Genomic DNA, 9,661 nt, shown 5'->3' on the forward strand with positions numbered 1-9,661 from the left:
TAGATTTCCTCAAATCAATGGTTTGAAACAGAAATGGCACGATTGGGACATGATTCAAAAGGATTCAGGTCTCCCATTCACAAAATATTTTGTACATCATGCAGAAATGGGATATTAAGTAGGCCTGCATGGTTACGTTCAGTTTTTCTTTATATAGAATAAATTCACAACATTTCCTCTTAAGGAACATAAAGTTTTTGTCAAGGAAAACAAGTTGATGTCATCGAGTCACTGACGTTCAGGATATGCTCACACCAAGCGTGCACACAATGGCAATAGAGAGGGGGAAAAAAAACCCTTTTAACAAGAAGAAACCTCCAGCAGAACAAGGCTCAGAGCGAACGACCATCTGCCGAGGCCGACTGGGGTTCAAGAAGACAGAAGCAGAGATGCAACAGGCAACTGTAAACCAGCTCCACAGGCGGCACCGTGCAGGAAACGCACAGCCAGGCAGATAAGCTTTAAGCCAGCTCCCATGTCAGAGGATGAAGAGAGCACATACTGTTAGTCAGAGAAACAGGAATACACTGAAAAACAGCCCAAGCTACAACATCTATAAACAAGGTGTTAATAGCAGCAGCACAGCTGTACTTTTTTGTGCAAACTGTAGTTTCAATTAGTTTTTCAATTCACACATTTTCTGAAAGAAATTCTCCTACTCCCAGAATTCTACTCAAACACAATGGGAAAAAACGCCTCAATTCTCCTGCAAAATGAAACTTAACATTCAAAACAATGTTATTTCTTCTGAAAATAGTATTTTTTCACATGACACACAAACCATCATATTAATAGACATAACCACTTGAACACTGTGCTCAATGAAAACACTGATGAAAACACTTCTCCATTCATTATATTGGCTTAGGCCTTTTTTTGTTCAGTTATACTCCAGACAGTACATGCATATGTGTTGTAAAATTTTATTTTCAGAACACACAAATACACAACAACGAATATATTTGTTCCACAAAAACAATGTAAACAGTCTAGATCCCATCCAAGACAAAGTTGCCTTACATTACATACAAAACGGAGTAAAAAAAAAAAAAAAAACTACTATGCTGCATCCTCTCTTGTTTTGGTCCGGCCACAGCTCCTCAGCCACATCACAGGCAATGTTTTCCCAAGCCAAGCAGCAGGGGAAATTTCGCCTAGCATGGTGATTCCAGTCATGAAAAGAATGAGCTGCTATATCTCCACACGTGTCCTCCATAGCTTGGAAAGGAGATGTACGCATTGGTGGATTTTGGTCATACACTTTCCATCTCCAGGCAGAAAAAAATTCCTCAATAGGATGGAGGAATGGAGAATATGGAGGGAGAGGAAGAACTAAAAAGCCTGGGTGGGCAGTGAACCAGTTACAAACCAGAGCAGCCCTTTGAAAACTTATGCTGTCCCAAATGACAATGTACCTGAGCCAGGGGCGGAGCTACATGGTGGGCCAGGGGTGGCCATGGCCACCCTTAGCTAATCATTGGCCACCCCTGTGGCCACACCTACTATTTATTTCTCTCTAATACAGGTGGTGGCAACAGTAATACTCTCAATTGGAATATTCAGAATATTTCATTTTTTCATATATTAACAAAAACACTGGTTAATGATGCACATCAAAGATAACATTAAAGGTGATAAGTCAGAATTCAAGCAGAAATAGATTTTGTGTTTTATGGAGTAAAGAGAAAAGTCATCTAGGAGTCTTCAGTGAAATCATAGGTAAATAATTATTTTAATAAAAACGTATTAAATAATCAATTTACGTAGCCATTGGCGCTTGTAAATATCAGTTTTATGCAGAATGATTTCTGATAAAAGTAGGTAAGTAATGACAATGGAAAAGATGTTCGCCCAAAACTCAAACCTGTAAGAATTTCATCCATGATACTGTTTATCTAGAAAGTGCGGATGTTTGAATATACTCGTCTATTTGTTAGCAAAGGCTGTGGGAAAGTATGGTTTGTCTTTATTTAGAGAATATGGATGTTTTGCTCATTAATTTTCCAGTTGGAACACTGTAGATTGACTGTGAGGGTTTGGTGCCTATCTACTTTCGGCCGGCCCTCAGTGTACATTGGTTATTGCCTGGCCACCCTTATAAAAATGTTCTGGCTACGCCTCTGACCTGAGCTGCTCTGGGCCGTCTACCTGATCTGGTGGAATGAATTGTGAAGTCGAACCCAACCTCATCAATGAAGATGAACGGGTGCTCCACTGCAGCCACCTCTAGCTCAAGGACTAACTGAAACACACAACAATATCAGAAATAGACATCCAGTGGCCACTATTGTGAAGCACAATCATTATGATTAGAATATCGAAATATGTATAATTTACTCTATACAGTGTTAAGAGTATGGATCAGTTGTGGGAATAACTTGCACATAGTTATATCACAATTCTTTGACCCTTAATTGTGTTCAAATGGCAGCCTGTAGACCTGCTTCATCCTGAGATGATTTCTGTGCAAGACATGGTCCAGTATTAATAAGCTTACCATGTCAATATTTTGAAATATATATATATATATAATTTTTTTACTTTTTTTTTCTTTGTATTTTCTGTAATGTGATGGTGTTGTTTTCTAGGACCATGTTTATTATTTCAGTTTCCTGTTCAGGAGACAAAACACGTTCCGGACCACCTTGTGTTGATTATCTTTCAGTTCTGCCAAACAAATTGGAAAATACTGTAAATACAAAGTAGGTCCCATTTTCTAAATACTTGAAACATACTTTACAATATTTTTAAAGTCCCACAGAATAGTCCACAGGCAGTACTGCACTATTGTACTCATTGAGTACTGTATTGATATGCAGTACTGCAATTTTACAGTGAGAGATTTCTTACCTATTCTCATTTTGGAAAGTTCAGATGATGGATGCTACAATGTACCTGCTCAGATTTGGCTGTACTCTTTGCCCAGCCTCCTTCATTGTTAGACCACGGTTGACCACATGATCAACCACAATGGCTTGGCTCTCATCAGGGATTACTATCTTTTGCCTTTCCCACCCTGTCCTTCTCTGGCTCTGCCTCTGTTTCCAATGTTTGCATCCACTGCTCCACTGAAGAGTTCACCTGTTGCCCTTTTATGCTAAAGCTCTGATTGCAAATGTAAAACTGTTCAATGGGTGTTTGCCCTTGTGATGAGTCAATGTGCATATTTGAATGGCTGTGTGTTACTTCTCTGCATTTCTGCATGAAACTTGTGCAAAGCTCAGAGAATAGTGCGTAGTGTTTAAAAAAAAAAGTGTTTCAGAACTGCACTTTATGTGTAAAGCAAGAATCATGCTTGTAGTTCAGCAGAATTGGTTCAGGGGGTTGGTGAATGGGATACGTTTTGTGGTCATTGTGTCTCAAGTACCATCATTTGTGTGTAAATACATGAGAAAAACTGTAAATACTGCAGAATGAGAAAGTAGAAATAGAATGAAGCAGAATGAGGAAAAGTGGTCTCAATGTCCTCCAGCAGCCTAAACATATAGCAGCATTAATGTAGAAAATAGCTCAGGATAAACTATTTAGGACAAGCCAAGGAGAAACATCTGTGTGGTCTGTTTGAAAAGCCGCTTAGATTTTTTTTGGCAGTAGTGGCCCATTTTATGGAGAGCAGGCTAACAGTAAAGGGGTATGAGAGAGGGGGAGAGACATTCAGGAAAGGACCACAGGCTGGGTTTGAACCCGGGTCGCCTGTGTCAAGGATTAAGACATCCATACATGGATGGTGTGTGCTAACCACTGCACCCCACTTAGTTTTTATCGGTTGATGTGCATAAATATTTTCTACACACAGTATTTATACAGGCATTGCATTATATTTAGGAGCGTAGTGCCTTAATTAATGCTGGATGAATAATTGATAAGACTATGTATCATTTTTTCCTCTAGGATGGTACATAAAGGAGCGAGCCAGTACACATGTTAGCATCCAGAAATATGGTAACCCAGTATTACAGGGGTTTGTCATCCTCCCTTCAAACAACATTCACTTTTCTTAAACATCGTTTCCTGCTGTGGAAATATTAAAATTCAATGCTGAGTTTCCTAAAAGAATTTGTAAAATCTCCAAAGTGTGTGTTTTAGTGGAGTACACACATATCTAATAGGAATTCGTTTCAATATTTGGAGAACTTTAATCATTATTCTTGTATGTTGCATGTGCGTCATCCTTTCTACTCAGCAGGCGTTCAAAGGACACTGGTGATTCACAAAGGGTTTTAATTCAACATAATCACTGCAATCATGAGCATCATTAACTCGCCACATTACCTGCACACTCCTCTAATTATTACTATCAGCTGGTAGATTCTGGAAAAGCATTTTATGAGTCACATTAACGCATAGATTACAGGAAGCTCTGATTGACAGATTAGAAAGAATTAGTCTTTTGTTTTAGTCAACCGGATGAACCATTTCCCATCTCAAATTGCAATTCCAAAAGTTAAGTTTGATTACTACCAGCTGATGACAAAACTAAAGTAAAAAAATAATTAACATCTCTCAAACTATTGTTCTGTTAAAGCTTAATGAGGTGGACCAACAAATAACAAACCTTAATTGCTTTGCCTCCCTGATAGTTTTCAGGGAGATCCAGTATTTTCCCTCAAGGCAGTGTGTGTGTACTTGTTTATGATACCTATTTATCGTCTTTGGTATATTTACTAACCTTATGAGGACCAACATGCCTTATGGGGACGAATGATGACAAGATGACAAATGCAGCTGGAGTGAAGGCTTCAAGAACAACACACTAATCACAGATTCAAAACATGGGCTAACTTTCTTTTCTTAAACCATTTCTGAACCAGACAAAATGTCAAACTCTTCTTAACTGGTTTAAGAAGGAGTGGACAGTCTCTTAATGGATAAGACTTTCTATTTGGCCAATATCTACCAGTAATTTCAGCAAACTCTCCTCTGAATAATCAGAACCTGATGCTTACAGCCTTTGTCTGTACCTCACTGAGGTTGTTTTAGATATCTGGTACACTATGAGGTGCAACCAGGAAGAGTGACGAATATTGTTACTCTTTTCCTGTAATTTGCTTCAAGAATAAGAAATAGAGCTGCAGTGAATCCTCGGGGGTGGTCTTGGACAGTTTACCGATCTCTCATTCAGCTTCCATGGAAACCTCCCAGAGACTTCTTAGAAAAATGTCAGCTCCTACAGGGAGTGACATTGAAAAAAATCCCACAGACACAGAGTTGTTAGAAGAAACAACAGTCTAACTGCTGGTCAGAACACTCTGCTAGACCGTCATCATCTTCCCAGAAACTGAAGAAATGATTATATGATGCTGGCAGCTCTGTTTTAATGACTCACTGGGACCTTGAATCACTGGGAATACAAAGATAAGAAGTTAATTCAGCTGTTAATAAAAGCTTAAGCTTCACTCTTTGACCCTAATTTTTCAGTTGCAATTTCTATTCAAAATGTCTGGGTATGAGCAGCAATGGAAAACAACTTTGCCTACCAACATTTTTGTACACAAAGTAATTTATAACACATCCACTAAAGCAATTGGGTTTGGTCTTCACACTTGATAATTAGTAATACATGTTAGTAATCAAATGAAATGCAGTTGTCCTTGCAATGTTTCTTTGAATCATCTGTCCTTTTCATGCATGCTTATACTGTTTAATGATAAATCTTGCTAACTTACACTACTCTTTTTCACATTTAAGCTCTGAATAACTGAAGAGCCCATCTAAAAGTCTGTGTTCATTGCATTTGTCCAAATATTTCCATGGAGCTTAATCTTGAGTCATTACTTTGGGCTATTTTAGGAGGGGCTTTGTTTTTAAGTTCTGCCATGATTGGAAAGTGTCCTAAAAATAAGTTGCTTTGCAGAAAGAAATTCAGAGGATCACTTCCAGCAAATCCTCATGGATCGCCATCTGCTAAGTTAGGATTTATTTAAACATGTCACAAGTGAAAGTGCTTATATTTAACTGTTTTCTAATTTAAAACATGTTTTTGGGGGTTTTTTTGTGGTCAAAATTTCCTGTTTGCCAATGCAGCTTTGAGAATTGATGTCCCAGTGCTTGAACATAGCCCAACAGATAATGCTCTTAGAGGTGGACCATCACAGCTGTTGCCATAAGTTTCCACTTTGTGATCATATATGAAACTTTATTAGTAAAGGCTTTTGGAAAAATGATGTGCAATGGACACTGAGATAGAAATGAAGGTGAGAAACAGAGGGGATAAGGATTAAGAGGATATATATAAAAGTGAAAAGAAGAGGGAAGAGAGGAAGAAACAACAGAGAAAATAAAAAATAACCTCCAGACCTGCAAGAAATGAGAGGGGAAAGAAAACAGCAACATGACAACCACAAAACAGGAGGGAGTATCCCATGCACAGTAAAGACATGCATACAAAGATCAAAGCAAAAACCAATGAAGATTACACATTGCTATTCAGACCTATACATAGTTGCAGCTGCAGCTTAGTGTGTGTCTCTGAACACCTGGATCCAAACCACTGTGATGAACACCATGCGTTTGCTGATCTATATAAGGTTTATAAGGCCTTTTCACCAATAAGATATGTTCAATAGAAGGTGTGATAGGCTACAGACCCGCCTGAAAGAGCACAGGGTTCATACAGAGGAGACCAGGCAGGGCAGTACCCACCCAGGGCTAGACCCCAGAGTTTATGGGACTGAAGCCCCAACGCGGCCCTCCCAGTCTATCATAATGTTTCCAATCCTACCAGCCTAAGAATAGCATTTCAGGCGAGACAAAAAAATAAAATAAAATATCAATTTTAATCATTTTATGAGTTTCATAAATATGCATCCATCCACCACCCATTAGAGACATTGGTGTTGCTGCTATAATCTTGTGGTGCTATGCCCTAGAAAACCAATGTGTGACTTACTTCAGGCCTTCACTGCTGAGCACCTGTCTCTGCCATGTCAATAACAATAAACCTTCACTCCATGAAAAGAAAGAAGATCTAGATGTTAAACTTAACTACCCAAAGCAATTTTTTTCTTTTTTTATAGCATTTCTTAGTTGCATGATTGCACTAAAAGAGGAAGAATCAAAAAGTCATTTAACCAAAACTTGGCATTTTATCATGATAGTTGTGCATAACCTCAGAGAACCGTTTCCCCTTATTTCTTGCAGTCTGTCTAGACAGGTTCCCATTTGTGGGGATTACTGAAGAAAATGTAATAAAACAACGACTCTAAAAGCTTGATATGGAAAGATGCGTTCGCCTAAATTTAAAATTTGACTGTGGGTAAACTATTGGATTTGAATCTAGAAACTATCTTTATCCCTTTGAATAGCCCAAAGTATCTTGATTTGCTCGTCCTCTAATCAATCCTAATCAATAATGATAATAAGGTCTATTCTCCAAAGTGCTGGATAAAAATATTCCTTAATGTTTAACATTTGTCTATGAAAACAGGATCAGCTTATTCAGTGTTCAGTGGCAGCTCCCTGTTTTCTGCTAACACCCTCCTGTTCTGGAACCACACCCTGTGTTCCACTTCAAATGTTTTCCTCCTTTCAGCTCCCTTTTTGAAGGGGCTGCCCACTAAAAACTGCAGAAGGCTTTTCTCTAAGATGAGAAGATGAAGATGAATGAATTAACCTTTTTAAATACGGTCTTTTAAAATACGACCGTATAACAACGGTCCTATTTTTTTGGAGTTTGGACGCTGATTTTGTTTAATTACAATGCCTAAGGCTGAAAAAAAAATAATACAGCTCAGAAAAGGCACTGGGGCTTCAGTGTTATTCTATGGGTCAAATAGTAAAGCAAAGCATTTTAAAAGCATTTGGCACAATTTGGCTCATTTGGGGAGGTTTGGAGATGCTGGTGACACCAAAAGTTCAAAGCCCCACAGCTCTGGAACTGTTGTAGCTAAAGGTCTGTAGTTTTCTGCATTTATTGTTGACATGATGTAGGACAAATGTAATACAATGACACCTGCCTTTTCTTAAGCATGTCTTTATTACTGCTGCTCAAAAAAGACCTATCATTTTCGAGAATAAAAAAACAACAACTTTGAGTCATGTTTGAACTGATGCAGCTTGGTCTGTGTTTCACTCACCCAATTTTCATTTACATATTCAAAAACTAGAGGGTGTTAGCTTTCAAATAATGTATTGCACATGTAATTTTGGCTTACAGTTCCTAAGCTATTTGCTTCTCCATTCGGGTACGCAAAATAGGCAAGAATTTATCAAAATGAGATGGATGTTAAGAGATGAGATATATAAGGGACAAAATATCAGAAACATACTGGCTAACTAAGAAAAAAAGTTGATGTTGTGAAGAAGTCTCAAAAAACAGTGTATTATTAAAAGATTAGTGATTGATATAATTTGAAACTTCATAAAGACATTTGTGTTTTTTTGATTTGCCGTACATTTCAAATGAATTGGTATTTTTCATGTTTGGAGGATTGTGTTTGAAATGCAAAACACTTTACAAAACATTTGCATTTTTTAAATCAGTATTCATATTTTTCTGTGTAATATCTATGGAGCCAAACTGCCCTCTGGTGGCGGAAATCTAAAAAAGCACACTAAAATATGCTTATTATACCTCAGACAGTGTTTACCATATTTATGCCACATGTTTTAATCTAAGGACTAATCTCTTGTCATCCATTAGAAATAGAATCTCAGTTTTGTTTTAAAAAGCCTCCAATCTAATCTGCAGAACCAGACTTTAATTTAATCTTTGCATGAAAGACTGAAATAGTGACAGACAGATTTAAGGATCCAGGTAAGTTTAGCTTTAATCTATCCAGATGGCTAAACCAGGCACCAGACTGTTTCCATGTGCTAATGTACCACTCCAGTCCAGTGGACCTTTCGTTTCTTCCACCTCCATCCAGGGTGGGGGTGTCCAACATTAAGACTTGGCAGAGCTCAGATTGCCGTCAGGTTTAGTCACACGTTTTTGTCAAAAGATCAAATCGAAGAATAAAAAGCCCCAGAGGAGCAGTAAACTTCAAAAGTCACACCTGCTTGCAGAGGCGCTCCACTCTGGAAACAGACGACTGGTGTTCACATTAATCACAGCACCCAGATGTCTTTTTATTAGAAGCTCTCCAACATCCAGTGGATGACAGGAACCAGATCCCCTAGTTACAGCACAGCACGTCGTTGACATCTTTACCTAGCAGCTATGAGATTTTCCATCCCAAAAACTTAAAGATCAAACTTCTAACCTCCAGTTAATCTACTTTATTCTGTAATGAGAGAAAAGGTCACAGCAGCAAGTGAAATTGACTCTGTGGGGCCGTAACAAACCTCAATTAACACCATTATATGTTTACTGTTTAATCATTTAAATGTCATTTAAAGCATGATAAGAAACATGTCATTATTAGAACAAAGTTCTCAGGCATGAGAACGTATCCATCTTTCACCACAAATTAGAGGGAATTATAAACTTGTCAATCCAACAATGCAACTACAGATTTATTTTTTGTTTTTACATTTTGTCACAGCCTTTAATATGTTTTATTTTATAAAGGTATTGTGGAGGATATTCTTTTTCCGGGTGGATCATAAAAATAAGTGGTCATTCTAATTGTCAGTCATTCTGGTGATATGCTTACGTAAGGCCGTCCTACGTGCTCACACTCATTTTTCACTTACAGGTGGTGAGACTGATAGTGGAAAA

This window comes from Cyprinodon variegatus, unplaced genomic scaffold (assembly GCF_000732505.1).
Source record: "Cyprinodon variegatus isolate N-32 unplaced genomic scaffold, C_variegatus-1.0 Scaffold680, whole genome shotgun sequence".
Taxonomy (NCBI): Eukaryota; Metazoa; Chordata; class Actinopteri; order Cyprinodontiformes; family Cyprinodontidae; genus Cyprinodon; species Cyprinodon variegatus.